Source organism: Protopterus annectens, chromosome 3.part0, assembly GCF_019279795.1.
Source record: "Protopterus annectens isolate FY-2018-M chromosome 3.part0, PAN1.0, whole genome shotgun sequence".
NCBI lineage: Eukaryota > Metazoa > Chordata > Ceratodontiformes > Protopteridae > Protopterus > Protopterus annectens.
In genome coordinates this window covers 1,094,676,369-1,094,700,022 of record NC_056731.1, presented here as the reverse complement: position 1 = coordinate 1,094,700,022, position 23,654 = coordinate 1,094,676,369, and the positions used below count along the sequence as shown (strand labels likewise).

Below are 23,654 nucleotides of genomic sequence, written 5' to 3'. Positions count from 1 at the left end.
TAAACCCTCAGTGGCGTTAAGGACATTTCCATGATCTCTGAGGGACGTTGATGAGGAACTGTAACTAACTGTGAAGTGGTAGTTGAATTTGTTAATGATTTATATTAACAGGAGTTCCACGTTACGGTTGTATGGATAACTTGACATGAGATGGTGGTATTTCTGACAAATGCAGATACTCCCTCACAGTTACCCAATGACCTGAAGACATGTTAGGTGCCAAACTTTGGTATAGAGAGAGTGCTGTCACTGTACTGAAACCAAGTATTGGTTACTTCACAAGTATGAATATGTTCAAGTTGCAGGAGGATGTCAAGGTGTGTCACCTTTCTATTTAGATTCCTAGCATTGAGTATTGCCACCGTATTGATTGAATTTGCTATATGGGAATTCCCAGTAGGGGGATTCTGACAAAAAAGGTATTTGAGGGCAGTAAGCCTTTTGGCCAAGATGCAGTAACCCTAGTATGCGTCTAATCACAGATCTGGATTGCACAAAACTACTTTGTCAAGTACACATATGATGTAAACTTGCATACTCTGATCTAAGTGAATTTTACAGTGATAATGCTTGAAAACTAAAGAAGAAAAACAACTCTTCTTGCATCCCCTTAAGTTTATTATACTCAGTTCAGGATCATTCTGCCTCTGAGAAAGTGAGGTGCTCAAGAATTAAATAGATTACATGTGTAGTTTCCCCAAATACAAATGAAATTTTAGTGACTTGCACATTCCAATTGGGAGAAGTTTTAGCCAGTTAAGAGGAATTTGAGCTAGCAAGAAGAAACTAACAGAAGTATGGACGGTCCATATTTCTTTATTCTAAATCCAAAGTCAGTGTAATAGTGAAAAAGGTTACAGTATTATTCAGAGCAGTACAATGAAAACAGATGCTTCAGTAGGGGAATCAATCTCCACATGCATTTCTATGGAACAGATATTGTCATTCCTTTGTCACTGTGGGGGATTAATATATTCAGAAATCACCAACTCCACAAAATTAAATCCAGAGATGTCAGATTTCCATAGCAACACCTTTACAGCTGAGAGGAAATCTCCACCTTTACAAGACTATAGTGCTGAGATTGTCTCTCTAATAACCTGTTCTTATGCATGCCCTGTTGGCTCCCTGTTGAGATGTCATCACTCTAAATGCTGAGTGCCGAAATGCCAAAAAAAAGAAAAGACCAAAAACCCAGAGAAGAGTTAATCTCGAAAATTACTGTCCTTCTTAAAACCTCTTTTTGTGGGGGTAAGTCCCCACATACACATACACATCAGTATGTGGGGTACAAGCCCTCACACACCTCCAAACTTATATGTACCAACTCCAGGATCACTATTTCTCAGAGAAAAGGGAATATTCTGAGAAATGGCATCTAGTATATGCAAGTCTGATCTTTTGGCCGTTCAGTCTCCACATTTTGGGACTTGCTTTAGTGGATCTCAACATTTCAAATGGTTACCTGCCCTGCCACCCAGAAGGCTTAAAAGTTATTTAATTGATGCTGTGTATAGATTCACTTCAGTCCATTATAATTATTTAAGCAGATGACACAACCAGTGTTTGCACTGTGAGATGCTTCTAATTCTGTCCAGTGGTAAACTGCAGTCACACCAGGCAAATAAGCATTCTTTGTCTCGCTGCATTTACAACAGGAAAAGTCCACCAGCTTACTAAAGTTGAGATTTATGACCAACCCACTACTTAGATGAGTGCAGTCTGTTGATCATTGTGTTCAACTGACTGAATTCACTGTTTAGTTGGGTGCAGTCTGATGAGGATAAAGTTCATGCTTTTCTCCCCACACTTTGTTTTCACAAGGACCCCAAATTCTTGCAAGGGCAGTGGACAACTGCAGTTTGGAGTGCTAAAATGTCTTCAGTCTGCAGATTAGTTCTTGGACACAGTTCGTTCCAGCATCCCCTACACTTCCTACTACTACTCTGTACCCAATAGCTATAAGTTACGCAGTAAGGGAATCAATTAGGTTTAAGGCTGTGTTAGTGGTTAAATAACTGGAAAGGAAAAAAAAAAGGAAGGCTATTTATTGCTTCTTGTTGACAGGGAATGAGGGGAAAAATAGTAACTTTATACATGTGATGTAGTTAATTAATGACGTAAAATACAAACAGCAATCAACCTAACTGAAATGCAGTCAGGTTAGAAGGAACTTGGTGTGACTTCATACCCAAACAGTAAATAGCTTAATAGCAATGGAAAAATAAGAAAATGTGAGGAACAATCAGATCTCTGCCTGTCTTTCTATTAATTTATCAATATAATGCTGGAAAGATCTGAAGGTGTATTATTATATAGTCCAGTGTATACGTCACATAATGGAATAGTGCACACCACTGTCTTCTGTATCCACTACATCTGTTTCATGGATAGTTTTTACCCACCTATCAAACCCCCCCCCCCCCCTTTGCAGGTGATGTTTTTTCAAAAATAAACATTCTGACTGGTTGGTCTGATTGAATATATTAACTAACAAGAGTCAGATGACAAACAAGTACCCATAAAGACTAAACAAATTCCATGTGCTAACACCTTGAGTGCAGTTTTCATACTCAAAATGTGATGAGTTCATAAAAACTGATTGTTTTATTGAACAGACAAGAGTTGGATGGGAATGGAGAGTAGCCATTGTTTCATAATGAGGAGAAGGCAGTATTTATTATCTATAACATTCTGAAATCTCAACATAGGTCCATCTGTTGACAGTCTGTAACAAACATCAACAAGAGAGAGTTTCTCCAGGATAGGTCTGCAACTGATAACTTTTATGGAACAACTGTACTTTCTAAAAATGGAAGCGAATACCTTACCCTGCTAAAATTGTCCAGGCACATCAACAGACCCATTACAGTCCATTCATCTGGGTAGTTTACTTGTACTTCAGCTGAAACAAAGTTACACATTACTACCACCATCATTATCCAGTAGCTTTCTGACATTCAGTAAAATAACAGTGCAGATGGTCAGACAGGTTCTATGGTCAGTGCCCCTTTGCTTGCCCTGCCTAATAGATAAAATGCAAAAATGTTGTATATTATAAAGGAAAACAGTTTTAAAACTTTTAATTCTTCGGCACTTGCATTTCACACAGATTCCATCTACAGCACGCTTTTGCCCAGAGCCAGATCCAGCACTAGGCGACATAGGCAGTTGCTTAGGGGCGGTTGGCTGGGAGGTCATCCTAGCCCCACAACATTACGTTAATTAAAATTAAAAATATATATTTTTCCCCACCACATCTTGTATATGTTTCTCTGCATGTGTACTACTTTGGAAGCAGATGCACACAGAAAAACAAGAGAAATGTAATTTCCAAAGTGGAGCCTTCCTCTTCCATTTGAATGGATTTATTTACACAGTTATGGAGCGGTGATCTAACTTGCAAAGTGGATTGTTGATTCTTCCAGCAAAGCAAGCACTTGCGTGCGTGTGTGTGTCGTATGTGAGCGCACGCGCGCATGTGTAATCTCTTTGCTAGAAAGGGCAGTTGAGTTAATTAACTTACTCAGGCTCAAATCCTTAGTTACAAGTGACAATAGCCTTACTCTTCTACACCAGCTATCATTTGGTTGAAATGTTCAAAATGGATACTTATGTTATTTATTGGTTCATACATTTTGTTTCACTGCTTAATGGAAAATATGTTCAAAACTACAAATTCAAAATGCTCTGTAATAATTATTGTTGCATTTAACAAGAAATACATTAAATCAGGAAGGTACCCGCGGTAGTGGTGCTGCGGTAGAGTTGTCGCCTCACAGCAAGACGTTGTCGCGTTCAATTCTCAGCTAGAGCGTCTTCTGTGTGGAGGCATGCGTGAATGGGCGTGCCTTCGTTGAAGGTTGTGCGTCAGGGCTGGTAACTCGGCATGTAAAAATCTACTACCAAACATTAGCGGACCGGAGTTCCGCTGTGGCGACCCTATTATCTATAACATTCTGAAATCTCAACATAGGTCCATCTGTTGACAGTCTGTAACAAACATCAACAAGAGAGAGTTTCTCCAGGATAGGTCTGCAACTGATAACTTTTATGGAACAACTGTACTTTCTAAAAATGGAAGTGAATACCTTACCCTGCTAAAATTGTCCAGGCACATCAACAGACCCATTACAGTCCATTCATCTGGGTAGTTTACTTGTACTTCAGCTGAAACAAAGTTACACATTACTACCACCATCATTATCCAGTAGCTTTCTGACATTCAGTAAAATAACAGTGCAGATGGTCAGACAGGTTCTATGGTCAGTGCCCCTTTGCTTGCCCTGCCTAATAGATAAAATGCAAAAATGTTGTATATTATAAAGGAAAACAGTTTTAAAACTTTTAATTCTTCGGCACTTGCATTTCACACAGATTCCATCTACAGCACGCTTTTGCCCAGAGCCAGATCCAGCACTAGGCGACATAGGCAGTTGCTTAGGGGCGGTTGGCTGGGAGGTCATCCTAGCCCCACAACATTACGTTAATTAAAATTAAAAATATATATTTTTCCCCACCACATCTTGTATATGTTTCTCTGCATGTGTACTACTTTGGAAGCAGATGCACACAGAAAAACAAGAGAAATGTAATTTCCAAAGTGGAGCCTTCCTCTTCCATTTGAATGGATTTATTTACACAGTTATGGAGCGGTGATCTAACTTGCAAAGTGGATTGTTGATTCTTCCAGCAAAGCAAGCACTTGCGTGCGTGTGTGTGTGCGTATGTGAGCGCACGCGCGCATGTGTAATCTCTTTGCTAGAAAGGGCAGTTGAGTTAATTAACTTACTCAGGCTCAAATCCTTAGTTACAAGTGACAATAGCCTTACTCTTCTACACCAGCTATCATTTGGTTGAAATGTTCAAAATGGATACTTATGTTATTTATTGGTTCATACATTTTGTTTCACTGCTTAATGGAAAATATGTTCAAAACTACAAATTCAAAATGCTCTGTAATAATTATTGTTGCATTTAACAAGAAATACATTAAATCAGGAAGGTACCCGCGGTAGTGGTGCTGCGGTAGAGTTGTCGCCTCACAGCAAGACGTTGTCGCGTTCAATTCTCAGCTAGAGCGTCTTCTGTGTGGAGGCATGCGTGAATGGGCGTGCCTTCGTTGAAGGTTGTGCGTCAGGGCTGGTAACTCGGCATGTAAAAATCTACTACCAAACATTAGCGGACCGGAGTTCCGCTGTGGCGACCCCTTACCGGGATAAGCCGAAAGACACAACAACAACATTAAATCAGGAAGGTGAATTAAACAATACATGCATTTACGCATGTTGCTAAAAATGTACGCAGTGGACCCGTGATTTGAAAACAGCTCACTAACCAAGGTACACTTAATCTGCGACTGGCTGGGTGTATTTTCAATGAATGTGAATTTGACTTTCAGTACATTTCCAGTGAATGTGAGGTAAAATTCATTTTCACTGAATGGAGCTTCAGTGGAAGAGAAGTAAACTGTTGCTCATGCTGAGATGTTTTTTTTTTAATGTGCAGCTATTTTGTTTAGCAAATCATTAGTATTTGTACAATAAAAGTTATAAGCAGTATTAGAAGTGAAACAGGTAGCATACTCACCTTTGGTGCAGAAAACTGTGGTTTATTCTCAAACACCATGTAGAGTGTATAATGTATGGATGAAATGTTAAACTGAGACTCCATCTGCCTGCATTTGTGGTAGGTCCTGTGAGATCTTTTACATCCACATGAACTATTGAAAATAATAGGGGGATCTTCCCTAATGCTCTGGCCAAATTTCCCTGAGCTATCAAAATAATTAGGAGGAAGTTTCCTAATGCCCTTGCCAAATTTCCACTAATAGTATAAATACCACCAAGGATCTCCCATGAAAAGAGGCTATTAGCCTAGTAGGACTAACCTAGGAAACAAAGGATAAATTAAAAGTTTTAAATTTAAATCAACATTTCTGCCTTCACTTCAAAAATAAATAGTATGCACACTGACAGTTTTGAACAGTGTTTGTGATATCAGGTTATAAAGACAATGGGATGCTTGGATGGCTGGGGAGGGACCCTAGTCCATTGTCTGGCATAGGGCCCCATTTAACCATCACCTGGATTTGTTTTTATGTCTCAATCACGTCAAGTCAAGCTGCCTGAGGAACATCACTTGGTGCATTCTGACCCAGTGAGGCAGAGGCTGCTCAGTTCTTCATCTTACAGCTTGATCATCCCCATAGCAGTATTGTTTTAACTCCCTCCAAAGTGCCAGGGCTGTTCAGTAGCTTAGAGTACTGATGCCACGTGTATCAAAGTCGTCATTATGAATAAATGGTGGTTATTAAAAGAAGCCCTGGAGAGCACAAAGTATTGTTAAATGAACCTATGAGCATTGCTATAAAGGTAATCATTATTGGAAAGAAACATAAGTGCAAATAACAGTATAAGATCCATAAAGGATTTTGTACACTGTACAGATATATTGACAAGGGACCTGTGGTAATTTTTGATAATTTAAAAAGGAATTATGGTCCCAGTGACCATTCTGATTTTAACTGCAAAAAAGTTGTATATGCTACTTTGTGCTGTTCATGTAATGCTTTTTATACAGACAAAAACAAGAGAATAATGTCAGTATCCTGTGCAAGTATCAGTATACACACAGAAGTAAGTTTGAAGGAAATGCTTTGTTTAGACATACTAATGCATATATTAATAAAAAAAAACTTCACATGTTATTTGCTGAATTACGTAAAGGATTATAGAAAAAGTATCACAGCTAATCTTTTAGAGCAGAAAACATTGTGTGGCACATCAGGTTGAATGCAGTAGGTAGCACAGGTTTAATTACAAATTTTAATACAAAAAGTTTGTTGAAAGCAAGGTTATTAAATTAAACAGTATCAGTAGTTTTACTACATTTGAATGTTGTCACTTTAATTACATATTCTTTATATGATCACATGATGTATGCAGCTATTTTAATTAGATTTTATTGTGTGGTTTTATTCTTGTGAAGTCTTTGTGTAGTAAAAATGAAAATGATGCCGCTTACTATACCTTTGGTGCCTTCTTTTTACGTTTTTGAGTTTTGTTTGCTGGTGGTATGCTTATGATGTTGGAGCCAAATTGTAGCCATTGCCTAAGCTGTTAAATAAACAGCTTAATGGATTAATGGCAAGGCGGAATAGCAACAGTAACAGAGTCACCCTGGAATATCCCCCTTTGAATTTTTATCCCCGGGGTAATAATCTGTCCTTTATCATGGCTTAATTGCAAAGTGGTCTGCCATTGTTTCATGGTTACTGTAATGTAGTCAGTCAGTCAGTGTAGTGTGTATTTTATACATTTTTTATCCATGAATGTGGGATACTCTCAAATGTTTTTTTGTAGTCAATCCATGCCATACTTAGACTCTTCCCCTTTTTACAGTTCTCCACTATAACTTTATTTAACAACAAATGATCCTTTGTTCCATATGATTTTCTTTTATTGCCCTTTTGTTCTACTGCCATAATTGTTATCTTCTAAATGGCCATGAACTCTGTCGGCGTCAATTCCCGTGTATAGTTTGTATGTTGTTGGAAGGCAAGTTGTTGGTCTATAATTTTTAGAGTAGCTTGCAGGTTCACTCTTAAGTAAGAGCATTGTTTTGCCTGTTGTTAGCCAGTGTGGTGTCTGTTCAGGGTGTGCATATAAGTAGTTCTTACTCATGGCTAAGTCCTCGTGCAGAGATATTAATACTTTTAACCAAAAGTTAGGTACTGCATCTGGGCCTGGGGTTTCCCTTCTGGTCAGAGGGAGTCGATGGTCTAGAAGCATGTCTTCTTGGCTCTGTCGGCTTCCTTCTCCCTGGGACATTCTGCTTTTGAGGTAGTAGAGAGAGAGTATTGTTTTCTAGAATTCAGAGAGTTCCACCACCCCACCCCCCTCAGATCTGTGCCATCTGGTTCCCGGATGTCTTTGTGTCATGAGCTTCATCTCACTACTTCACAGAGACAGCCATCCAAAAGTTTCCAGGCCACCCAACAGGGTATCTTTATTTCTTCTGATCCTCCTCCGGAGTACCCCATTGAAGAAGTCCCTAGGAAGAGGAAGTGCAAGAGGAGGCAGTTAGACTCCCCTCAGGAGTCAACAATGAAGGGGAGGGGTCCTCGAGATCACCATCTGATGACGTCTGCTTTGGAGAAATTTTAGAGATCCTAAAGCAAAGGGGTGGTTGGTTTACCGATAACCCTTCCCAAGAGCAATTGGTATTCCTTGAGGTATTTGGGTATGGCCCATCTACATCCTGGTTGACTCCACCTGCCGACGAGCTCATTGAGTTGATCTCTGTGTGGGCATGGAAAGAACCCAGTTCTATTGAGCTGATCCCCAAAAGACCAGTTAGGATCCTGGAAACTCCAAAGGGAAAAGCATTTTGGAGCAAAGGAGCACCAGTAAATGCCATAGTCATAGCAGCGGCCACAAAGAAGGAGATCGCAAAACAGAGTTCATCTGTTCATCCCCCTAGCAGGGAGTCTAGAGCACTGGACAGATTTGGGAAGCATGTTTATGCTTCATTGGCTTTCCAGGTTAGATCACGGAACTATTTGGTGCACTTCATCAGACTTAGCAGTAACTGCTGAGGCACAGACTTCCATTGCATCACAGTTGGCTACCTTACATTCTATTACTAATTCATCCATGAGGCTCATTTCACATACAGCTGAAGGTAAGAGTAGGGCAGCGGGTTCAGGCATTTCCATTAGGAGGCATGCCTGGGTGCACCTGTGTGATTTTGCAAAGCCCTTCAAGTCCTCCTCCTTCAATGCATCTTTTGTCAGCAGTTCTTTTTTTGGCCCCAAATTAGAAGCACTCTCCAGGTGTGAGCAAGATGGTAAGACCCTGCCTGCAGTGGGAGTTTGTTTTTCGACTCCTTAAAGAACCTCCTCTAGGAATTGACGAGATGTTCAGAAAATGTGGTTCATAAAGTCCCAGGGTCCTTTCCGAGATCCATGTGGAGATAGTTCCCCCAGGGGCAAGGGGGGAACTCTAACAGAGGATGCCACCCATGTGGCAGAGGAGGTCTACAGAACCAGGGATCTAAAGATTCTTTTTCTGACAGATCCTAGCAGCAATCCTGAAAGGGGGTCTGATTGTCTGCCTCTGAAGGCAGTCAGGGGTCATGTATCCCTGCAGTAGGGAACCTGGCTAAACATTAAAAAAGGCACATGGGTGCAGAGGATTATTTCCGAAGGCAATATAATTCCCTTTTCTCTACCCCCTCCTTGAACAGTAAACAAAATTTCTGATGTTCCACTTGGTCAGAGGACAGCAACAACTCTAGAAATAAAAAACCTTCTAGAAAAAAAAAAAAAAAAAAAAAGAGTCATCCAAGAGGTCCCACCAGACCAAAAAGAGTCCAGAACTTACTCAAGATTCTTTTTAGTGCCAAAGGAAACAGGGGACTGGAGACTAATTTTGGATCTCCGCAATCTGAACAAATTGGTTTAGTATACAATGTTCTGGATGGTCACAGTGTACTCTGTTTTGCCTTTCCTCCACAAGGACGACTGGATGTGCTCAATATATTTCTAGGATACATACTATGACATAAAAATTAACAGGTGATCCAGGAGATGCCTATGCTTCCCACTGGGAGCCAGTCATTACCAATTCAGAGCACTGCCCTTTGGTCTCAGTACAGCCCTCAGGGTGTTCACCAAATTCATGGCAGTAGTAGTGGCTCACTTGAGACTACATGGATTCCAAGTGTTCCCTTACCTAAGCGACTAGCTCATTACCACTTTGACCTAGCATCTACTGTTCAAAGCAAGAGATTATGTATTCCAGTTGTGCTCTCACGTAGACATTACCATCAATCTCAATGAATCTCAAGTAGAACCAACTCAACTGCTAGAATTCATAGGAGCATTGTTTAATACTGTATCAATGACAGCTTCCCTTCCCTTGCCAAGAGTTCAAATGAATCGATTTTGAGTCCAAAAGATAATTCAAAGTTCCTTGCTGTCAGTCTGACTTATTCTACAGGCTTTAGGGTCAAGGACTGCTGCCATAATTCTGGTTCCACTGGCAAGATATCATATAAGAATTCTTCACTGGACCCTGGCGACTCAGTGGTCCATCCTGTTCCAGCCCTTGTTCTTCTAGATAAGAATAACTCAGGCATGCAAAAGATATCTCAGGTGGTCGATTTGCCAAGAACAAATTTTACAGGGCTGATCTTTCATACTTTATGCTTTAAAAGGGAGCTGATTGAAATATTTTCATTTTATCCTGGCCAGTTTTTTTCATTTTATCCTGGCTAGTTACCTGCACCAAAGTGTAACTGCCAGTAAAGCTCTCTCTTTTCTAAGAGTATGGACCAGGCTCCACCTCTAATGCCTGTCCTTATACTGCCTATTACAAAAAAAATTAAACATATGTTCTTCATTGTCCAATATATGTTTACTCAGAGCATGTTTTGATCTCATAGAGGTGCTCATAAATGCAATTTTTTAGTTTCCTGTCAGTTTTACCAATATTAAAACAGCAACATTGGTTACAAACAGCACAATAAATCACTCTTTCAGAGTTACGGTTACATCTATGATGAATTTTAAAATTAATATTGTTAATATTAAAAGTGTCCCCTTCCTTAATGTATTTACAAAACTGGCACATTCCACATTTGTTCATATATCCAAGTTTGTGCTTAAGTCCACTTTGTTTTGTTTCACATACATTTTTAGGTTCCTACCTTTCTTATAAACTATGGTTGGGACGGTATCAATGAAGGGTCTAATAGCTTTATCTTGTCTTAGGATGGACCAATTCTTATTAAGTATTTGTTTTATTGCAATACTGTTGGAAGAAAAGACAGGTATTAAGGAAGTCCTGTAGTCACTAATACCTGAAGTAGTAGCTTGGATGGTTGTGTTATTGTTGGTGTTAGGGCTCTGGTGTCCTAAATCTTCTCCTAGCAAAGGTAGATAGAAAGCCCTTTTTCTTTTGTTAACAACTTCAAGTAAAATCTCCATGACAAAACTAACAGGATATCCTCTTTTCAGAAACATATACTTGTGTATCACATTCAAACAAAAAATCTTCCATAATAGACACCATCCGTGCAGCATGCACAGATTGTCCCTTCACTGTAGCCTTCTTCTGTTTCAGAACTTGAATAGTGAAGTAAAGAATTTGAGTATGTCTCTTTTCTGACAATTTTTGATATAAATTTCTTATTTTGATAGTCCTTAACAAGGAAAATGTCAAGGAAGGAAATTTCATCTAAATGATGTGTATAAGTAAACTTTAAAAATTCTGTAGTGGAATTAATATAAGTAATGAATTCATTAATTAAGAACTCGGGTCCATTACATAAAATAAAAATATCATCCAGATTTCGAGTATAGTGTTTGATGTAACCATACAAACACGAGGGAAAAAGGAATTTCTTCTCCCACTGTGTCACAACTATATTGGCATACAGACCACCACATGCCGACCCCATAGCTACCCCTTCTTGTTGTAAAAAGATTTAGTTGTTAAAAACAATGAAATTGTTTTTAAGCACAATTTCCATGAGGTGAGTGTAGAGTAATACGTCAGAATGATCAACTTTCTTTGCATAAAGGAACTCACTGAACCAATCAAGACCAATACTTTGAGGAATAACTGAGTAAAGGTCTTTTATGTCAATAGTCAAAAAGACAGAAGTGTCTTTGAAAGGTATCTTGTTGCTAGATTCAAGGAAACTCCAGGAATATTTTACAGATATGAGTTTCATTAAAAACAAAGTGTTTTAGTTTTATGGACAAGATGTTTAGCCAAGGGGTGTGTAATGGATCCCTTAGCATCTACTATGGCTCGCATGGGTAGTTTTGTTAAATTCTTGTGTAACTTAGGTAAGCCAAACATTACTGACACTCTTGGATATAAAACTGATAGATAATTCAGAATTTCAATAGAAATAGAACGTTTTATAAAGAGATTTTGTAGTTCACCCCTTATTTTTATGTAAGCACCATTCAGTTGATTGATGGAAGATTTTGCATAGGCTTTACTGTTTAAAATAAATAGCATCTTATTGTTATAATCATCTAAGTTCATTAACACAACACCACCCCTTTGTCCGGTTTTATAATCCTAATTATGTCCCACACATCCTTCATTTCATTAATGGTGGTAGTCTCCTGAGTATGAATTTCAGTATTCATCCTATGGCTAGTCGGGAGGTTATGTATATCTAGTTCACACATTCTCTCGAATAAGGAAATCATAGGATGTAATGGAGGATTGTAAGTGCTGGAAATGGCAAGGGGGTTAACAAACTGACTAGATAAAGAGTTCTGGAACACAACCTTTAAGATGTTCTTCGTGTTTCACTGTTGCAGTCATTACATTTGAGTTATCTGCTTGCAGGTAGCCCTCAGTCGGCCTGATTAACAAAGTCTTGGGTCCTGCATCAGTTGCTGTCCCTTCTTCCATGACGTCAGGTCGTCAGGGGTGTAAAACATGCAGCCGACGCCATTACATCAGTCTTTCTTGCAGTGCGGTGCACGAAGCAGAAGCAGTTCGCAAGTGCCGGTCGGCCGACTCCTGAAATTTTTGTTTTCGAGTTTCAGAACCAAAGTCTTCAACTAAAGCTAGCTACCCCGGTACTCTGTTGGTGAAACTTTTTCTTGCTCCTTACCGATGTCAGTAAAAGTTAATAATTCCATTACTTGTGGAAAGCAAATACCTCATAAAGATTTTCATTCGTACTGTATTCCTTGCATATGCCCTGACCACGACGTACCTTGCTGTCGGTTTTGTGCTTTATTTAATCAGCGTACTGTCCGTCGTCAGTATATTTTCTCCTCTAAATATTTCAGTTCTTGGTTCAATTATCCAGAAATGTTGTCGGTAAGCCATCCGACTGCTGGGATTCTGAAAAAATGCAAAGATAAAGACAGAGACAGGCCGCCGAGGTCCAAAACTGTCAACGACGCTTCTCCTAAGCCAGTCACCAGTTCGCCGGTACTCAGTGAGGCGCTTTCGCAGCCCCTGATACCCACTACTTCTGATTCGCAGACCTCTACTGAGACTCATTCGGAGTCTGGTATGCCGCGCAATGCTTCAACTATAGAACCCGCAAATGTCTCTACCTTGGATGGGTCTGGAGCTGCTGTGCAGGCACCGGCTTCTGAGGGTGTATTCAGGCCTACGGACTTGCATATTAAATCGACGCCTCCTTCTTTACTTAGGCCTAAATCTCGATCCATGTCTAAAAACCAACGCTCAGGCCTCTATGCCTAAAAAACAAATGATAAGAATGGCTGAAGATCTAATAACTCTAATTAGGGGTAGCCACACACCCCCCCCCCTTCTAAGAGGCCTAGGACTGAAGTTGATTATGAATCTTCTGATCAAGACTCTGTTTTTTCTGATTCTTCTGATGATCTGGATTTGCCCTTACCTACTTATGATGATTCTGATGTAGAGGACTGTATTCCCTCTACTTCCCCTCCTGAGGAGTTTTCTTTTAGGGAAACCTTACATATTCTAAGGGAGCATTTCCACTGGGAAAGCCAGGATTTTTCTCATTCAAAAAAGAGGCTTAGGGATCTCCTTCTCCTACCTTAACATAGGCCTTTAGCTATTCCTCCTGTACTAGACATTGTTGATGATGTTTTTTCGGAATCTAGTTTGGCCCCTGATTATTCCCTGCCTCCTACTCCCAGAAAACCTGACAGATACTACAGGGTCCCCGAGTCCCACCAGTTCCTTTTCAAAAATCCTAGTGCAGATCCAGAGACTATTTCACAGGGCCCAAGGGCATTAAGGCTTCTACTGCTAAAAATCCTACCCCTTCTATAGAGACTCCAGGGCACTGGATAGATGGGGTAAGAAGGTTTACACTTCTGCAACCTTGGCCATTAGGGCTTTAAACTGCCAGTTTCATATGTTAAAGTATCAGCAACATGTTATTGGACTGCTTAAACAGAAAATGATGTTGATTACTGACTGTGTGGAAAATAAAGAGTTACAGGATTTAATGCATTCTGCCGAACAAGTTGGAAAACATACTTTGCAATGTGGTTTTGATGCATTAGAGGCCTCTTGCAGGGCTGCTGTTACTGGGTCTGTGCTCAGAAGGCATACTTGGCTTAAGGAGCAATCTTTGCCTGATCATGTTGAAGCTAAATTGTTGGATACTTTAAATCAGGACCGCCTGTTTGGCAACAAGGCTGAAGAAGTTCTTAAAAAGATGGAAGATAAAGCTAAATCTATGCAAATTGTTAAAGATTTTTTACAAGTTCAGCCTCCTAGATTTAGTAGGCACTGGCCCTCTAAGAATTGGTCCTTTCCAGACCTTTCTGGGTCTTCTCAAGCCAAACCCAGACACAGCAAAAACCCCAGGTTTCAGTCCCAGGGGACTCACAGAACTAAGCAGTGGGGGGGTCTCCACTTCCAAATCTGGGAATAATAAGACTCCCCCTATGGTAAACTGTCTCAATAACTTGCTTTTAAAATTTCCAAGCACTTATCAACTGACTGCCCCTTTCGGGGGAAAGATTGCTCTTCATGCAATGAATTGGGAACTCATTACCCAGGACAAATGGGTTTTAAATATAGTGTCCCAGGGATACAGATTTCACTTCCACACATTGCCAACACCAAGCAGATGGCCAGACCTACCCCCAAGTCAGTGGGCAGAGGCCCAAAAACAAGTACTTTCTTAAGCATGGGGGCTATTCAACTGGTACCAGAAGAGGAAAAGGGACAACGTTTCTACTCGAGACTTTTCCTGGTACCCAGAAAAGACAATTCATGGCGTCCTATCCTGGACCTGTCTATTCTAAACACCTTTTTGGAAATTCCAAAATTCAAGATGCTGACTCTTCACCAGTTACTTCCTATGCTAGGCAAAGATGCCTGGTTGGCAACATTAGATTTAAAAGAAGCATACCTACACATCCCAATCAGGGAATCTTGCAGAAGAATACCTATGCTTCAAAGCAGGCTATACGCACTGTCAGTTCTCTGCACTGCCCTTTGGCTTATCTACTGCGCCTAGGGTATTCACAAAGTGCCTAGCTCCAGTTATTGCATTTTGTAGGCAAAGAATTATTCAAATATACCCATACCTGGACAATTGTCTAATTCAGGCAGAAAGCCAGGACATATTTTGAATCATCTGACCTCTGTAAAAAGGGTTCTAACTTGTCTGGGGTACGCCATAAACGAAAAGAAATCACACCTGGTACCCTGTCAACAAATTATATTCCTGGGAGCAAGCTTGAATACAACTTCCCAGATGGCTTACCTCACGCCAGAAAAGCAAATTCATTTGACAACCTACTTCAAACAAGTGGCCACAAAAACCCTGCTATCTGCAAGACAAATACTGCAAGCCTTGGGGTTCATGGCCTCCTGCATTCTTCTAATTCCATATGCAAGACTGCATATGAGGAAACTGCACTGGTATCTAAAAAGCCTATGGTGTCAACATTCTCAAGACCTAGAAACAATGATTCCTATCATACCTTGCCTACGCCTAGAGTTCCTTTGGTGAGCAGAGGCCTGCCACCAAAACAAGGGACTACCTTTCACACCACCACCCAAACCCTAACATCAGATGCATCAGACTATGCATGGGGGGCTCACCTGGTGGGGAAGTGCATTCAGGGCAAATGGAACCCAAGTCAAATGCACCTGCATATCAATCAAAAAGAAATGTTAGCTGTACAGAGTGCTCTGACAGCCTTCAAGGACCACATTCTTCCAGGACAACTAATGGTAAAGATGGACAACACCACTGTTATGTGGTACATAAACAAGCAGGGGGGTACACATTCTTACCCCCTCCGCAGACTAGGCATGGCATTGTGGAACACAGCCTTGAGCTACCAAGTGCACCTACAAGCTCAATTCCTGCCAGGAAAATTAAATACACTGGCAGATGGACTAAGCAGAAACCTCATGGATCCACACGAGTGGAAACTGGAACCAAGGATTTTCAACATGTTGACAAGCAAATGGGGGATCCCAGATATAGACCTGTTTGCATCTCCCCAGAACCACCAATTGGACAAAGTTTGCACAAGGACTCCCTAAAAAACAAGCCTGGAAAGTGGATGCTATGTCCTTCAGCTGGAAAAACCTATTAGTCTATGCCTTCCCCTCTCTGCCTCTGCTCTCCAAAGTACTACTAAAAAATCAAACAGGACAAACCAAGGATGATTTTGATTGCTCCAGACTGGTCACACCAGCACTGGTACCCCCTCCTGCGCAGTATGTCATGGTTATCTCAATGGCACCTGCCTCAGACTCCTTCCCTGCTGTCTCAGCAGGAGAACCAGATTATGCACCCTCAGCTTCTAACACTGAAACTTGCAGCCGGGCTAATTACTTAATCTCTCCTTTACCATCCCTCAGCGAACCTGTGATAGATATCATTTTAGAGGCAAGGAGACCTAGTACTAGAAAATCTTATGCTGAAAAATGGAAAAGATTCTGTGCCTGGAACCAATCTCAAGGGATGAGCACAGCAGCGCCCAATTCACCTCAGATTTTACAATACTTAACTGAGATGCTTCACAAGGGCCTGTCTTTTTCCTCCATTAAAATCCACGCCTCAGCCATTTCAGCTCATTATAACACAGAACCTCCCCTCTTCTCTCATCCACTGCTCAAGCAGTTCCTCAGAGAGGCCAAAAATTTGAGACCACCCAGGAGGGCTCCAACCCCAGCCTGGAACCTTAACTTTGTCTTGGAGAAACACACTATACCTCCTTTCAAGCCAGCTGCTACTGCAGACTTAAAATTTCTTTCTTGGAAAACAGCTTTCCTTTTAGCAATCACTTCAGCTAGAAAGGTATCTGAATTACAGGCCCTTATGGTAGTGGAGCCTTTCATCATCTTTCATGCGGACAGGGTGTCCCTCAGAACCAATCCAGTGTGGCTCTTAATCAGTCCATTCATTTGCCAACCTTCTTTCCCAATCCACAGAATAAAGGGGAACGGATACTGCATTCCTTAGATGTGCACAGACAACTTAGATTCTACTTGGACAGGACTAAATCTCAAAGGAAATCTGAACAACTGCTGGTGGCATTTGCTGGAGGGTTAGAGGGGAAGGCTATTTCAAAGCAAACCATTTCTAAATGGATAAGCCATTGCATTCATTTCTGTTATAAGCACCATGGAAAACCTATCCCCCAGGGGATCAGACCTCACTCCACCAGGGCCGCATCTACCTCCACAGCCTTTCTCAGAAGCGTCCCTACCAGGGAAGTTGCTACCTGGAGTTCTGTACATACTTTCACCAAGCATTATCATTTGCCAATTTTCTCTAAATCCAGAGCTGGCTTTGCCACTGCAGTCTTGCAGGGCCTTATAGCTGGCCTTAATGCTATCTAAGTTCCTCCTCCCAACCATAGCTTTGGGAATCTACCCAAATGTAATGACTGCAACAGTGAAACACGAAGAACATAGTACAGTTGTGTACACTTACCATAAATATAGATGTTCGAGTGTATTCACTGTTGCAGTCCTGGTTACCCTCCCTCCAATCCCCTAACTTCTTTTGGCTATACCTCTACTTTCCTTTACTATGCTTAAAAGCCTTTTTGGTGTATTTGCTTTTTTGTTGGAGGTATATCTTTGTACTTTTATATTTAATTGCTTCCCATTAGGGGGCACCTGATATCTGGGGCAAGAAAAATTGATGTAATGGCGTCAGCTGCATGTTTTATACCCCTGACTACCTGACGTCATGGAAGAAGAGACAGCAACCGATGCAGGACCCAAGACTTTGTTAATCAGGCCGACTGAGGGCTACCTGCAAGCAGATAACCCATATATAATGACATTTATGGTAAGTGTACACAACTGTACTTTCAGCTTGCGGGTGTATAATTTTAGATCCATCAAAGTGGTGGCTACATTACACTTGTGTTGGGGTACAAAAGTAAAACCCTTTGCAAAAATGTCACAATGTGAAGTGTCCATACAAACATTAGAAAAATTATAGACTTTAAAATCACCTCAATAATTCATAATGATGTTACAAGGGGGTAAAATACAGTCATGGTAAGTGCCTAAAATGTCAAAAACATCAGTATGTTTAGGGGAATCCACTTCAATTATTTCCTGTTGTTGCGATTGTAAAAGGTTCTCCCTCCCCTGTTGGCCTGTCCCCCCTCCCCCATCGATTGTTCGGGTGATGAGAAGGTGTATACCTGTCTACCCAGTGGTTGTCCTGTGGGGGGGGCTCTGTTCTTTAGACGCTCGGAGTGTCTCAGTGGGGGAAAATCTGCCTGGTCTAAAAAAACTTCCTCTGAACTATTGTTAGAGGCTTGAGCTTCAGATTCATTAGTGAAGGTCACATTTTCAGCAGAAAATGTAGTACCCCATTCTTGTGAGGGTGGGGGTTAGGGTATGCTGAAATTCATACTCTGGAGACTACCACCATTAATGAAATCAAGGATGTGTTGGATAGAATTAGGATTATGACACCAGACAAAGAAGATGGTATGTTAATGAACTTAGATGATTATAACAATAAGATGCTATTTATTTTAAACAGTGAAGCCTATGCAAAATCTTCCATCAATCAATTGAATGGTGCTTACACAAAAATAAGATATGAACTACAAGATCTCTTTATAGAAGGTCTTATTTCTATTGAAATTCTGAATAACCTATCAGTTTTACATCCAAGGGTGTCAGTATAACTGTTTTACTGTATTTTAATGTTATGAGTTTAAGGGGCTGTGTCTTCTTTCATTTCATGATTATGATGCCTTCCGCATGTCTTTATAAGGGGGACTTCACAATTTTATTGTATCTGATGAAGTTCTATTGTTCTGGGATGAAAGTGCTTATCTGTTTTATGTGGATTTAATAAAGCTGGTTTTTGCATTTGGACTACTCCTGGATCGATTTTTTTTGGCTTGAATAAGCATTTTGCAACTTCAGTGGGGATTTTAGCTGCCCTGTTTGGCTTTCTGTCTTTTGATGCATGTCAGTGTCCTAGAAATGAAGAAGTCCTCCAAGTGTTGCAGGCCTTCCAAGACTTACTTCGTTTAGGAACTATTGAGATTCAGATGGACAATATGTCAGTAGTCTGGCACATCAACAAACAGTGAGGAACCAGATCTTACCCCTTATGTCGAGAAGCACTGCGGGTGTGGCAGTGGGCGATCTCATCCATTTGATTTTTGATAGCAATGCACACTCCAGGGAAATCCAGTGTGATAGCACATAAGTTGAGTAGGTCCCTCCTATTACATCACTAGTGGCCTCTCGACAAAAAAAATGCGGAGAATATATTCCATCATTGGGGCCAACCATGCTGCATCCTCTTGCATCTCCCCTCAACAACAGGTGCAGCAGGTTTTTTGTGCCCTGATTCCCACATTGGAAAAGTCACAGAGAGATGCTGTCTTCCACGATTGGGCCCCCCGATCTCCTCTATGCTTACCCCAAACTCCTCTGATTCCCAAATTTCCTCAGAAAGCATCTTGATTGAAGAGCACAGTGATCCTCATTGTCCGTTATTGGCCTCATCTGATTTGGTTCCCCTTACTTTGCCCTCATCTAGTTCATCCTCTTTGGATCCTAGATCCTATTCCAGACCTTCTGTCTCACCTGATAGGCTTGATTCACCCGGACATTTTGGGCCTAAAGTTTACCACATGGTTTCTCCAATTCCATTGATGGCTAGACAGCCCAGGCTCTCCTCCCATGTCTGTCACATTCTTTTGTCTTTCCACAAAGCTTCCAGTAGGAAAGTTTTCAAAAGTAAGCGGAAAAGATTTGTTTTTTTCGGCACAACAGAAAAGCATTGACCTTTTATTTTCAGCACCACTGTCTGTAGTTCTTGAATTTTTGGCTTCTATTTTTAATGATGGTTCCAGTTCATCAACAGTTAAAGTACAGTTGTCCATAGTTTCCAATTTTCATGTTGGAGTTGACCGTTCTAACTTAACTTCATTATGACTCTGTAAGGCATTTATAAAAGGAACCCTTTTACTGAAACCTCCCTTTAAAGATCCTGCTTCACTGTGGGATTTGAATTTAATGTTACAAACTCTGACTCATTCACCATTTGAACCAGCTGGAAAATGTGAATTAAGTTTCTAACTTGGAAAACGATACATCTGATGCTGTTAATCTTTATTCCATTCATCACTGATGGGTTCGGTTCCGAGCTTTCTGAACCGAGTCAGCCTTATACCAAAGCTCACACCAGCCAAAAACTCTCGACCTGAGGTTTTACCCATAATCCCCTTCTCCCTGTTACCCAGATCTCGTTTGCCACATTGCCGTAAAACCGCATTCAAGCCAGCTCTCGGCTAAGTTTTTAATATTGTTGGAATATTCGGTTATTTTGATATTTCTCATAACCTAAAATTGTTTAGTGTAATTTTAGCTAGTGTGTTATTTCTTGTAGTTGTGTTTTCACTAAGTCTTTTTACAACTTTCCTGTCATTACCTAGTGGTAATCTTTGTACCATCACAGGTACATTCCCTTCTCTCTATCTGCTGTGGTAATTCTTTTTATACGATCGTTGGTATTTTCTCTTTGCCTGCAAGTTAACTATTGTTGTCTGCTTAGTTGTGGTAATCTGTTGTTTTTTTTTCCTTTTTGCTCATCGTGTGTTGCTGATTTTGTTGATATTAACATGGATAAAAAAGGGCACCTCAGGCTTCAAACAATGCCTGAAGTGCTGGAGAAAAATGCCTAATAGTTACCTTCATGATGACTGTGTTTACTGTTTGGGAGTGCCTCATCTCTCAGTACAACCCCCTTGCTCTTTCTCTCTGGGGTTTAGCTCTTGTACCATGAATGAGCATAAAAATAAATTGATTTTGAAAAGCCTACTCAAATCACCTTTCTCAGAGGCTCTCTCCACGTCAGAGGGTTCACCCCCTCTAGGAAAGACAAAAAGAGACCACACTCTGTTCCCTCCTCACTCTGGTGAGAAGAAAGACTGCCAAAACCAAAAATTCCAAAGCTTTCTGCACCAGAACAAAAATCTTCACCTACGGCACCATCTTCGGTACCGTCTTTGTTTATATCGTCGATGCCAACTACCTCGGCACCGACAACGTCTGTGGCACCTGATATGACTGATCCAAAAACTTTGACCTTGACTCCGGCTCTGATAACTCAGATAGACCCTGCTGTTCCTATCATCTCAAAAATGAAGACTGAGGTGCCAATAGACTTACAAGCACAGACCCTATATTCCCCATCTGTGGATCCCTTCTTGGGACAGGCTTATAGTCCCTTCTTAGATCATCCAGAGTCCCCTTCGGGAAAGAGTTAACTTTGTTGCCAACAGCACGTCTACACATGAGAATATTGCAATGGGCCTTAACAATCCAGTAATCATTACATCAACATTCAGCTGTCCAGTCAAACTATATGAGTGTGCAAAGATTCTCTCCTCTGTTGACTTCTCTCCTCTGAGGTTCTTCAAGAATGCCCATTTGTCGTCATCCCCCCTTGCTCCGTTGACCACGGATGCCTCCCAGGTGAGGGACAATTCCTGGATAGGTCAGTCCAAGGCATGTGGATGTCACAGGAGACAATCTTGCATATCAGTGCCCTGGAGATGAGAGTACTGCAAGCATTTCACAGCTTTCTTCCTCTAGGAACTGTTGCAATACAAATGGATAGTATGTCAGTAGTATGGTACATCAACAAAAAAGGGGAAACCAGATCCTACCCCATGTGCTGAGAAACAATGACAGTGTGGCAGTGGGCGATCTCTACCAACTGCTTTCTGATTGCAACGCACATTCCAGGGGAGTGCAACATTCTAGCAGACAGGCAGAGTCTTACTAATGCCCCCACAAGTGGTCTCTGAATCAGTCAGGGGTGAGCATGATCTTCCACAAATGGTGTCACCCTTGCTGTGATCTCTTCACATCTCCCCACAACAAATGCAGCAGGTTCTTAGCCTTGATTCCCCCTCAGGGACAGTCACCTAGAGATGTTCTGGTCCATGCTTGGCCTCCTGGATTACTTTATGCCTTTCCACCTCTGCCCTTGATCCTGAATTTTTTTCAGAAAACTTCCAGGTTGAAGAGCAAGGTGATTCTCATTGCCTTCCTTTTGGGCTCGACAAATTTGGTTCACCTTCCTTTGGTCTCATCTGATTTGTCCTCCATGAATGTTCGAATCACGTCCAGATCTGTTGTCCCATCCATCAGGGCAAATTTACCCCTATCTCCCAGGCCTGAAACTAACCACATGATTTCTCCATTTCCAAAGATGGCTGATTTGCCAGGCTTTCATCCCCAATCCAAAACATTTTGATCTCCTCCCACAAATCTTCTAGTAGGAGAATCTACAAGAATAAATAGAAAAGATTTTCTATATGGGTTCGACAGCAGCAATTAGATCCTTTACCTCTCCTATTCCAGTAGTGCTGGATTGCCTTGCTCATATTTTTCATGAGGGGGCGAGTCATTCTACTGTAAAAGTACAATTGGCAACCATTTCAAATTATCATATCGGAAAAAAATTCATTATCTTTAGCCTTATCCAGATTGTGTAAGGCCTTTCTTAGAAGTACTTTCTATCCTCCAAATATCCCTGTTTAATTTTTCATAAGGACAGAATAACATTACGTACCAACCCATCCTTTCTACCCAATGTTGCGTCAGAGAACCACATTAACCACTCTTGTATCACTTACCAGTCTTTTTTCCCCAATTTCCAAAACAAAGGGGAATACACTCTTCATCTGTTGGATGTTCATAGACGGTTGCATTTTTATCTAGACACAACTAAGCCTTTCAGAAAAGCCGATCACCTTTTTATATCTTTTTCAGATGTCAAAAAAGTTAAACCAGTTGCCAAGACGACCCTTAGCTGAATGGTTAAGGAACAGCATTTTTTTTGTGTATGAATCCAAAGGTGTTTCTTTACCTCAGCGAATCAAGGCTCACTCTGATGGCAACTTCTCGAGCCTTTTGGGCAAAAGTTTCAATTGATGATGGTTGTTCAGCTGCCTCATGGTTACATTCTCACACCTTCATTACCCACTACAAACTGGATATTGTGTGTAGAAATAGAGCTGAATTTGGTTCTGTAGTGCTCCAGAATATCCTTCCTTGAAGGCCACCCTGGGTTATTGTAGTTGGGAACTTTGTCCCACAGGTAGAGGAAAAATGAAAATGACAACATCAGATAAAGAAGTTATGTACTTATAACGTTCCATCAGTGTTGTCCTTTTTCATTCTTCCTCAGCCTTCTCTCCCTCCCTCCTTCCCCCTGTCCATCTAGTGAATAACCTGATGGATATGCTTATAGGAACCTCTGTTCCTTGTTGAGCTCCTGTTATTTATCTACTGTTTTTAGTAATTTTCAGAATTTATGTACATTTTTTTATATTACTGTATACTTTGGAAATATGGTAGTAGCAAACTCGATCTGAGGTAATCGGTGGGGGTGAGGCATTATGGGTAGGGGAGGAGCTCGAGCTTCGAAGCCTAAGCTTTTGAAAGCAGTCAAGTTGGATCCGAAACCCACAGCTCGAGGAAGAATGAAAAAGGATTACACAGATGGAACGTTAGGGTGAGTGCATAACTATTTTTTGTTTTCAAATCAGTTAACAATTTTATGTGAAAAATAGGACTTGCAAGAAATGTGCTGTCGCAGCCAGTACTCTCCCCTTTTATGCTGTGCGGGCCTTG

At 40.9% G+C, this 23,654-nt stretch overlaps 1 protein-coding gene across 5 annotated transcripts in view; it reads left to right on the top strand.

Annotated features, from left to right (window-relative positions):
• DROSHA (drosha ribonuclease III) overlaps positions 1 to 23,654 on the top strand; it is a 3,547,421-nt gene that overhangs the window by 3,175,551 nt on the left and 348,216 nt on the right. The window lies entirely within an intron of this gene.